We start from the raw sequence: 9,980 nt of genomic DNA on the forward strand, positions 1-9,980 counted from the left end.
TGGCTAAAAATTCAGAGGCTGATTTTGCAAAAAAAATCCACATTCAGACCAAAATATCTGACTTCCTGATGGCCAGAGCTAATGAATGTAAATTAGAAAGTTGTCCGGCTTGATGAGAACAATATAAAAACTATTTTTTTTTTTACTGTACTTAAAAATAACCCCCCCACTTTTGTCAAAAGCATGTTGAAAGTGACATACTTCCTGCTGCCAGTTGGTGGCGCTATAACTTTGACTCACAATAGTTACATCCATCTGATCGGCCTCTTACCACGAACACACTGCTGAAGTTTCATCAAGATCAGTTAATGTATGCAGAAGTTATTCCACTTCGTGTTTCTCTTTACTCGCCATAAATTCGATTCCTCGCCACGGCCAAACCATTCGAGATATCAAAAATCCGTCCACAATTTAGCATCCTCAAAGTCTTGACTACATGCACACCGAGTTTGGAGGGGACACGGTGAATTTTCTAGGAGGAGTATTTCACATTCCACAGCAAGCGTTTTCCAAACAACCCATAATAGCCGACTTCCTGTTGGGCTGGTGTAAAACTTGACCAGGGGAAAGTTGTTCGGCACGATGAGATCTATATGTGTACCGAGTTTCATATTAATTCATGCAAGCGTGTTTGATATATGGACCAAGTTTTAGAACCCCGTTCAAGGGGGCGCTGTTGAGCCCCCCAGCCACGCCCGGGTACCAGCTTCTGCCCGTCCCTGATGGCAGGGGGTTCTGACTTGTGTGCAAAGTTTCAAGAGTTTTTGAGCACGTTAAGGACCCCAAAAGCCCCTGAAACCTTGATTAACAATATAAAAGCAATAGTCAAATCCCCCCCTCCCCTCACACACACAGAGACACAGAGAGAGGGAGAGAAAATTCTTCAGAAAATCCACATTCAAACCAAAATATCTCTCTTCCTGTTGGTCGGAGATAGTTAATGTCAATTAGAAAGTTGTCCGTCTTGATGAGAACAATACACATACCAAGTTTTGTTGCTGTTGATAAAACTAACCCCCCCACTTATGACTAAAGGTGGCGCTACTGAGCCCCTCACCACGCCCGTTTCTGAAACTTTGCACATGTCTACGGGCTAATAAATGTGATGTGTCTGTCGAGTTTCATCCAATTTCAAGTATGTTAAGAGTCTCAAAAGCATCAAAAAAGAATATTAAAGTTTGAAGCGTTGCCATGGCAACAGTATTAAAGATATCAAAAATCCTTTCACAGGTCTACATCTGCCGTGTGTTTACATTATACACATAAAGTTTGAAGCAAATCGGGTAAAAATAAGAGGGTGATTTCAAAGAATTTTTAAAGTAACACACTTCCTGCTGCCAGTTGGTGGCGCTATAACTTTGACTCACAATAGTCACATCAATGTGATCGGCCTCTGACAACGAACACACTGCTGAAGTTTCATCAAGATCAGTCAATTTATGCAGAAGTTATAACACATTTCCTGTTTCCATTATTCGCCATAAATTCGTTTCCTCGCCACGGCCAAACCGTTCGAGATATCAAAAATCCGTCCGCAATTTAGCATCCTCAATGTCTTGACTTCATGCTGACCGAGTTTGGAGGCGATTGGATGAATTCCCTAGGAGGAGTACATTAAATTCCACAGCATGCGTTTCCAAACAACCTATAATAGCCGACTTCCTGTTGGGCTGGCGTAAAACTTAGAGCACGAAAGTTGTTCGGCCCGATGAGATCTATATGTGTTCCGAGTTTCATATTATTACATGCAAGTGTGTTTGATTTATGGACAAGTGTTCGGATTCCGTTCCAGGGGGCGCTGTTGAGCCCCCCTGCCACGCCCGGGTACCATCTTCAGCCCGGCCCTAATGGCCGCGGGTTCTGACCTGCGTGCAAAGTTTCATGAGTTTTTGAGCACGTTAAAGGCCCCAAAAGCCCCCGAACCCTTGAAGAACAATAATAATAATAATTAAAGCTGCAAGCAGCGATGAAAGGGCCCTCGCACCCATGCCATCAACACTCGGTGGCTTTAGGAAGACAGAGCATGGTTGGGAAATGTACATTTAAGGAGGTATATATAGTAAGAGTATGTCAAAGTCAGTTACAAAATGTTTTGTATAATGGTGATAATAGCATGCTTCATGACTCAGCTAAGTGTTGCTAGCATCTTTAGTCTGTTTCTAGCATGCTTAGTACACAATAATTATGTGGTTAGTACTGCATTACTGTGTTAACCATGTCAGTTTCTGTTGCCAGTAGGTGGCGTTATGACTATAACTGAATATGACCATGGATGTGTGTTCAGGACAGAACTCTTATCAAACGTGTGAAGTTTGGTGCAAATTGGACATTGCCTTCTTGAGTAACAACAAAGTCATGTTTCATTGAATTAGCATTCTTTAGCACTTAGCTAAGCATTGTTAGCATGTTTTAACATGTTTCTAGCATGTTTAGAACTCAATGGCATTTTTAACATGTTGCTAGAACGGCATCAAAGTGTTAAACATGTCACTTCCTGTTGCCAGTAGGTGGCGCTATTACTATAACTGAATTTGAGCATAGACATGTGTTCAGGCCATGATTCTTATCAAATGTGTGAAGTTTGGGGCAGATTGGACATTCCATGCCTGAGTTACAGCAAATTCCTATTTAATTGCAATAATAGCATGCTTTAGCACTTAGCTAAGAGTTTGCTAGCATGTTTTAGCATGTTTGTAGTATGTTGTTAGCATGTTTAGCACTTGCTGGCACTTTTTTATATGTTATTAGGAGTCCATAACAGTGTTAAACATGTCACTTCCTGTTGCCAGCAGGTGGCGCTATGACTGTAACTGAATATAAGCATGGTCATGTGTTCAGGACAGAACACTTATCAAAAGTGTGAAGTTTGGGGCAGATTGGACATTCCATGCCTGAGTTACAGCAAATTCATATTTAATTGCAGTAATATCATTCTTTAGCACTTAGCTAAGTGTTTGCTAGTATGTTTTAGCATGTCTCTAGTATGTTGGTAGGATGTTTAGCACCTACTGGCATTTTTTTATATGTTATTAGGAGTCAAGAACAGTGTTAAACGTCAATTCCTGTTGCCAGCAGGTGGCGCTATGACTATAACTAAATATGAGCATGGACATGTGTTCAAGAGATAACTCTTATCAAACGTGTGAAGTTTGGGGTAGATTGTACATTGCCTTCTTGAGTAACAACAAAGTCCTGTTTCATTGAATTAGCATGCTTTAGCACTTAGCTAAGTATTGCTAGCATGTTTTAACATGTTTCTAGCATGTATAGAACTCAATGGCATTTTTAACATGTTGCTAGAACGGCATCAACGTGTTAAACATGTCACTTCCTGGTGCCAGTAGGTGGCGCTATTACTATAACTGAATTTGAGCATAGACATGTGTTCAGGCCATGATTCTTATCAAATGTGTGAAGTTTGGGGCAGATTGGACATTCCATGCCTGAGTTACAGCAAATTCCTATTTAATTGCAGTAATAGCATGCTTTAGCACTTAGCTAAGTGTTTGCTAGCATGTTTCTAGTATGTTGCTAACCTGTTTAGCACTTGCTGGCTCTTTTTTATATGTTATTAGGAGACCACAAGAGTGTTAAACATGTCACTTCCTGTTGAAAGCAGGTGGCGCTATTACTATATCTGAATATTCTCATGTAGATGTGTTCAGGCCATGACTCTTATCAAACGTGTGAAGTTTGGGGCAGATTGGACATTCCATGCCTGTGTTACAGCAAATTCCTATTTAATTGCAGCAATAGCATGCTTTAGCACTTAGCTAAGTGTTTGCTAGCATGTTTTAGCATGTTTCTAGTATGTTGTTAGCATGTTTAGCACTTGCTGTCACTTTTTTTATATGTTTTTATATGTCCACAACAGTGTTTAACATGTCACTTCCTGTTGCCAGCAGGTGGCGCTATGACTGTAACTGAATATGAGCATGGTCATGTGTTTAGGACAGAACGTTTATTAAAAGTGTGAAGTTTGGGGCAGATTGGACATTGCCTTCTTGAGTAACAACAACATCCTGTTTCATTGAATTAGCATGCTTTAGCACTTAGCTAAGTATTGCTAGCATGTTTTAACATGTTTCTAGCATGTTTAGAAGTCAATGGCATTTTTAACATGTTGCTAGAATGGCATCAACGTGTTAAACATGACACTTCCTGTTACCAGTAGGGGGCGCTATTACTATAACTGAATATTCTCATGTAGATGTGTTCAGGACAGAACGCTTATCAAAAGTGTGAAGTTTGGGGCAGATTGGACATTCCATGCCTGAGTTACAGCAAATTCCTATTTAATTGCAATAATAGCATGCTTTAGCACTTAGCTAAGAGTTTGCTAGCATGTTTTAGCATGCTTCTAGTATGTTGTTAGCATGTTTAACACTTGCTGGCACTTTTTTATATGTTATTAGGAGTCCATAACAGTGTTAAACATGTCACTTCCTGTTGCCAGCAGGTAGCGCTATGACTATAACTGAATATGAGCATGGTCATGTGTTCAGGACAGAACTCTTATCAAAAGTGTGAAGTTTGGGGCAGATTGGACATTCCATGCCTGAGTTACAGCAACTTCCTGTTTCATGGCGAAACATCGAAATTTGTCAGGCCGCCGAGGACCCGCACTTCGACGAAAACTCAAGATCTTCGCAATTTAACGTCGCAAAGGCCTGAAGATTACACTCACCAAATTTGAAGATGATCAGATTAAAACTGTAGGAGGAGTTCGTTAAAGTACGAGGCCTGAAAATGGCAAAAACTGCACAAAAATCTGAGAGGAAGTTCAAAATGGCTGACTTCCTGTTGTGTTTAGGGCTACGCTCCAAGAGACTTTTTTGTAGGTATTAGGTAATTACATGTATGTACCGAATTTCGTGCACGTACGTGGAACGATGCGGGAGGCGCACTCCGTTGAACTTTTATAGGTGGCGCTATCGAGCCATTTTGCCCCGTCCAATTCTGAAACCTATATCAGATGTAAATTTTCGCCAGTTCTGACGTGTGTGCAAAGTTTCGTGAGTTTTCGAGCATGTTTAGGCCCTCAAAAATGCAATTCAATGCGGAGAAGAATAATAATAATAATAAATATAGCTGCGAGCAGCGATTACGGGCCCAAGCCGGTGGCACCGCAACCCTGTTGCCTTTAGTTACCTAAAGGCACCGGGGTGGCGGTGCCACCGGCTTTGGCCCTTCATCGCTGCTCGCAGCTATATTTATATATATATATATATATATATATATATTAGGGATGCCACAATTCTCAATATAATATTGAACCGTTCGGTACGACATCCACGGTTCAATACGCACTTGTGAATTGCGGTATTTTCGGTTTACGTTTAAATAATTTATGTGCGTTTTATTTCTCTCCGAATTGACTGTTTGTGTGTGCCTGTAAGTCTACAAGCTGACAAGGAAATTCCCCGCGAGTAAATATTCAATCACTATGCTCTAAATTTAGGGGGCGCTTAACCATCATTCCACACTTTAACATGGCGAGCGGCGGTGAAGTGAGGCTACAGTACGAGGAAGCGCCGGCGTCTTTCAAATCCGTGGTGTGGGGACATTTCAGTTTTGCCGTTGATTATAGTGCCGAGGAAGAAAAACCGGTAAACAATAAAAATAACTGTGTGCAAGCATTGTTTTACACGTGTAGCCTACTCAAACGGAAACACTTCCAACATGACTGCACATCTGCGGCGCCATCACCCAGCAATATCACTGTCTGAAGGCACAAATATGTTTATTTGAAATGGTCAATTTAAAGGGGTCGCACACCGGACGCGCAGCGCCACGTCTTTTAAATTCGAACACATTATTCTCTATGAGTGTACGTAGCGCTACACACACCGTCGGCGCCTTTCGGCGTCTGTCTGCGGCGCCCAGCAACGGCTCAGGACCGTGTTCAAAATCCTGCCGCGCCACAGAGCGCCATCTATATAGTTTTACATTAAATGTACATTTATTTGTCTCAAATCGTCGTTAATGTATATACTGACTTCACCCTGTGCTGCAATATACATTTAGTTTTACATTCATTCACAGAAATCAGCTGCTTGAATGAAAATTGCTGATGTTATCTTATCGGATTTTCAGGTGATATTGTCAATTCATTCAGTTAAACGGACGCTCTGAGGTAAAGAGATGTCAGTGTTAATTGTTTATTATACAATACACTAAGAACTAGTGGACTTTGCTTAGCTTTTAAGTAAAATAGAGTATTGCAATAAATCGTTTTTATTTTTTTCTCCTTAACCTCTTACGTTACTGTTCCTATTGCCTAAGCACAGAATAACAAAAAAACACTATTATGTGTCAAGCCATCAGAACCGAACCGAACCGAAAACCGTGGTTAAAAAACCGAGGTATGTATTGAACCGTGGGCTAACTGTATTGTTGCATCCCTAATATATATATATATAAAAGACAGAAACCTTATTACCTTATTCTGATTTTATGATACACTCAAAATATTCCACAACAAATCTTTTAAATTTAATGTAAAAATAAAAACGAAAGTAAGCACTGTTGGGCTCACGTAACCCTCTCATTAGAATCAAAATGTTTCAGCATTTGCGATGTATTTGGATGCTAAACTATTCTTTATTATAGGCTTTGTTCTTCACTCGTGTTCCAATATCGACGAAAAAAATCATCCTCTTCACACGCGCAAAAATGTGCTTGAAACATCACAGTGGAGCGGTGCTTACTGTGAATGTACGAATTGTACTACTGACTATTTAGAGCAGTGTAATTTTTATATGTTAGGTTAACTATTTTATTATTATATTTTATTAAGGCTATAATGAACAGGCTGCGATGTCAAGATTGCAATGCTGGAATGTGTGTGTGTGTGTGTGTGTGTGTGTGTGTGTGTGTGTGTGTGTGTGTGTGTGTGTGTGTGTTCATGTTTTCCTATCCCGGTGGGGACTTCAACCTGAATGCACACAGACTCATGGGGACTCATGTCACAGTGGGGACCTAAATAGATGTCCCCATGGGTAAACAAGTTTATAAATCATACAGAATGAGTTTTTTTGGAAATGTAAAAATGCAGAAAGTTTTCTGGGATAGGTAGGTTTAGGGGTAGGGTTAGTGTGAGGAGATAGAATATACAGTTTGTACAGTATAAAAACCATTAAGTCTATGGAGAGTCCCCACAAAGATAGTAAACCGTGTGTGTGTGTGTGGCGTGGGCGCGATTGAACAGTGGACACATAAAAACATACTCCGTCATTATACAGGACGACATTCAAACTGCAAAGTGTTAACTTATATTTGTGTACAGTCACAATAAAACACAACATTGTGCTTTTGTAAAATAATTCCAAGCAATCCACCCCCCGAAAGGTGCTAATTTTAAAATGAAACTAAAATGCTCATGGCTTCCATAGGAATTCATTTGAAACGCTCGCTCAACCACTATCAATGTCAGTGCGGACGAGCATATTTTACTTTCGTTTTTAAGTTGGCGATTCAAAAGCCCCCAGCGGTGTCACACATAGATTAACCAGTGGTAAAATATTCTCAACGTCACAAACCTAGTATATTTTTATGTAGATACAATAGGCCTACCTGATTTTGAACACAAGAGGGCAATATAGCCCTATGTATGACTTGACTTTTATGGGACTAAATAGTACAATTACTATTTTTAAACTTATAAATAATTATTAAATTGAAAAAAAGAATAAAATGGGTTTAGTTGTGATATTTGTATACTTTTATATAGAAATAAATGTTTTTTAATTACATTTTTAGAAGATGAGGCTTTTAGTTTCCTTTTTGTACATTACTTTAGTCCCTCACTATAGCAAAACCGTTTGAGATGTTTAATATCCGTTCACAATTTAGCATCTTTAATGTATTTTCATCATTTTGAAAAAGTTTGGTGTGAATAAAATAAACCAGTTAGGAAGAGTAGCTAAAAACTCAGAGTCTGAAATATCCAAAAAATCCACATTCAAACCAAAATATCTGACTTCCTTTTGCTCTGAGCTAATAACTGTAAATTAGAAAGTTGTCTGACTCGATGAGACCAATATATATACTGATTTTTGGAACTGTTGGTAAAACTAACCCCCCCACTTTTGTCAAAAGCATGTTGAAAGTGACACACTTCCTGCTGCCAGTTGGTGGCGCTATAACTTTGGCTCACAATAGTTACATCCATCTGATCAGCCTCTTACCACGAACACACTGGTGAAGTTTCATGAAGATCAGTTAATGTATGCAGAAGTTATACCACTTCGTGTTTCTCTTTTCTCGCCATAATTTCGTTTCCTCGCCACGGCCAAACCGTTCGAGATATCAAAAATCCGTCCGCAATTTAGAATCCTCAATGTCTTGACTTCATGCACACCGAGTTTGGTGGGGATTGGATGAATTCTCTAGGAGGAGTACTCCGCATTCCACAGCAAGCGTTTTCCAAACAACCCATAATAGCCGACTTCCTGTTGGGCTGGCGTAAAACTTGACCGGGGGAAAGTTGTTCGGCCCGATGAGATCTATATGTGTACCGAGTTTCATATTAATTCATGCAAGCGTGTTTGATCTATGGACCAAGTTTTGGGACCCCTTTCAAGGGGGCGCTGTTGAGCCCCCCTGCCACGCCCGGGTACCAGCTTCAGCCCATCCCTGATGGCAGGGGGTTCTGACTTGTGTGCAAAGTTTCAAGAGTTTTTGAGCATGTTAAGGACCCCAAAAGCCCCTGAAACCTTGATTAACAATACAAAAGCAATAGTCAAATCCCCCCTCCCCTCACACACACAGAGACACAGAGAGAGGGAGAGAAAATTCTTCAGAAAATCCACATTCAAACCAAAATATCTCTCTTCCTGTTGGTCGGAGATATATCATGTAAATTAGAAAGTTGTCCGTCTTGATGAGAACAATACACATACCAAGTTTTGTTGCTGTTGATAAAACTAACCCCCCCACTTATGACTAAAGGTGGCGCTACTGAGCCCCTCACCACGCCCGTTTCTGAAACTTTGCACATGTCTACGGGCTAATAAATGTGATGTGTCTGTCGAGTTTCATGCAATTTCAAGTATGTTAAGAGTCTCAAAAGCATAAAAAAAGAATATTAAAGTTTGATGCGTTGCCACGGCAACAGTATCTAAGATATCAATAATCATTTCACAGGTTTACATCTGCCGTGTGTCTACATTCTACACATAAAGTTTGAAGCAAATCTGGTAAAAATAAGACAGTGATTTCAAAGCATTTTAATAGTGATGTACTTCCTGCTGCCAGTTGGTGGCGCTATAACTTTGACTCACAATAGTCACATCTGTGCGATCGGCCTCTTACAACGAACACACTGCTGAAGTTTCATCAAGATCAGTTAATGTATGCAGAAGTTATAACACACTTCCTGTTTAATTTTTTCGCCATAAATTCGTTTCCTCGCCACGGCCAAACCGTTCGAGATATCAAAAATCCGTCCGCAATTTAGCATCCTCAATGTCTTGACTTCATGCTGACCGAGTTTGGAGGAGATTGGATGAATTCTCTAGGAGGAGTACATTAAATTCCACAGCATGCGTTTCCAAACAACCCTAAATAGCCGACTTCCTGTTGGGCTGGCGTAAAACTTAGAGCACGAAAGTTGTTCGGCCCGATGAGATCTATATGTGTACCGAGTTTCATATTATTACATGCAAGCGTGTTTGATTTATGGACACGTGTTCGGATCCCGTTCCAGGGGGCGCTGTCGAGCCCCCCTGCCACGCCCGGGTACCAGCTTCAGCCCAGCCCTGATGGCCGCGGGTTCTGACCTGTGTGCAAAGTTTCAAGAGTTTTCGAGCATGTTAAGGGCCCCAAAAGTGCCCGAAAGTTTGACAAAATAATAATAATAATAATAAATATAGCTGCGAGCAGCGATTGCGGGCCCAAGCCGGTGGCACCGCCACCCTGGTGCCTTTAGTTACCTAAAGGCACCGGGGTGGCGGTGCCACCGGCTTTGGCCCTTCATC

The sequence above is a fragment of the Abramis brama genome, assembly GCF_963993115.1.
Source record: "Abramis brama genome assembly, chromosome: 3".
Lineage (NCBI taxonomy): Eukaryota > Metazoa > Chordata > Actinopteri > Cypriniformes > Leuciscidae > Abramis > Abramis brama.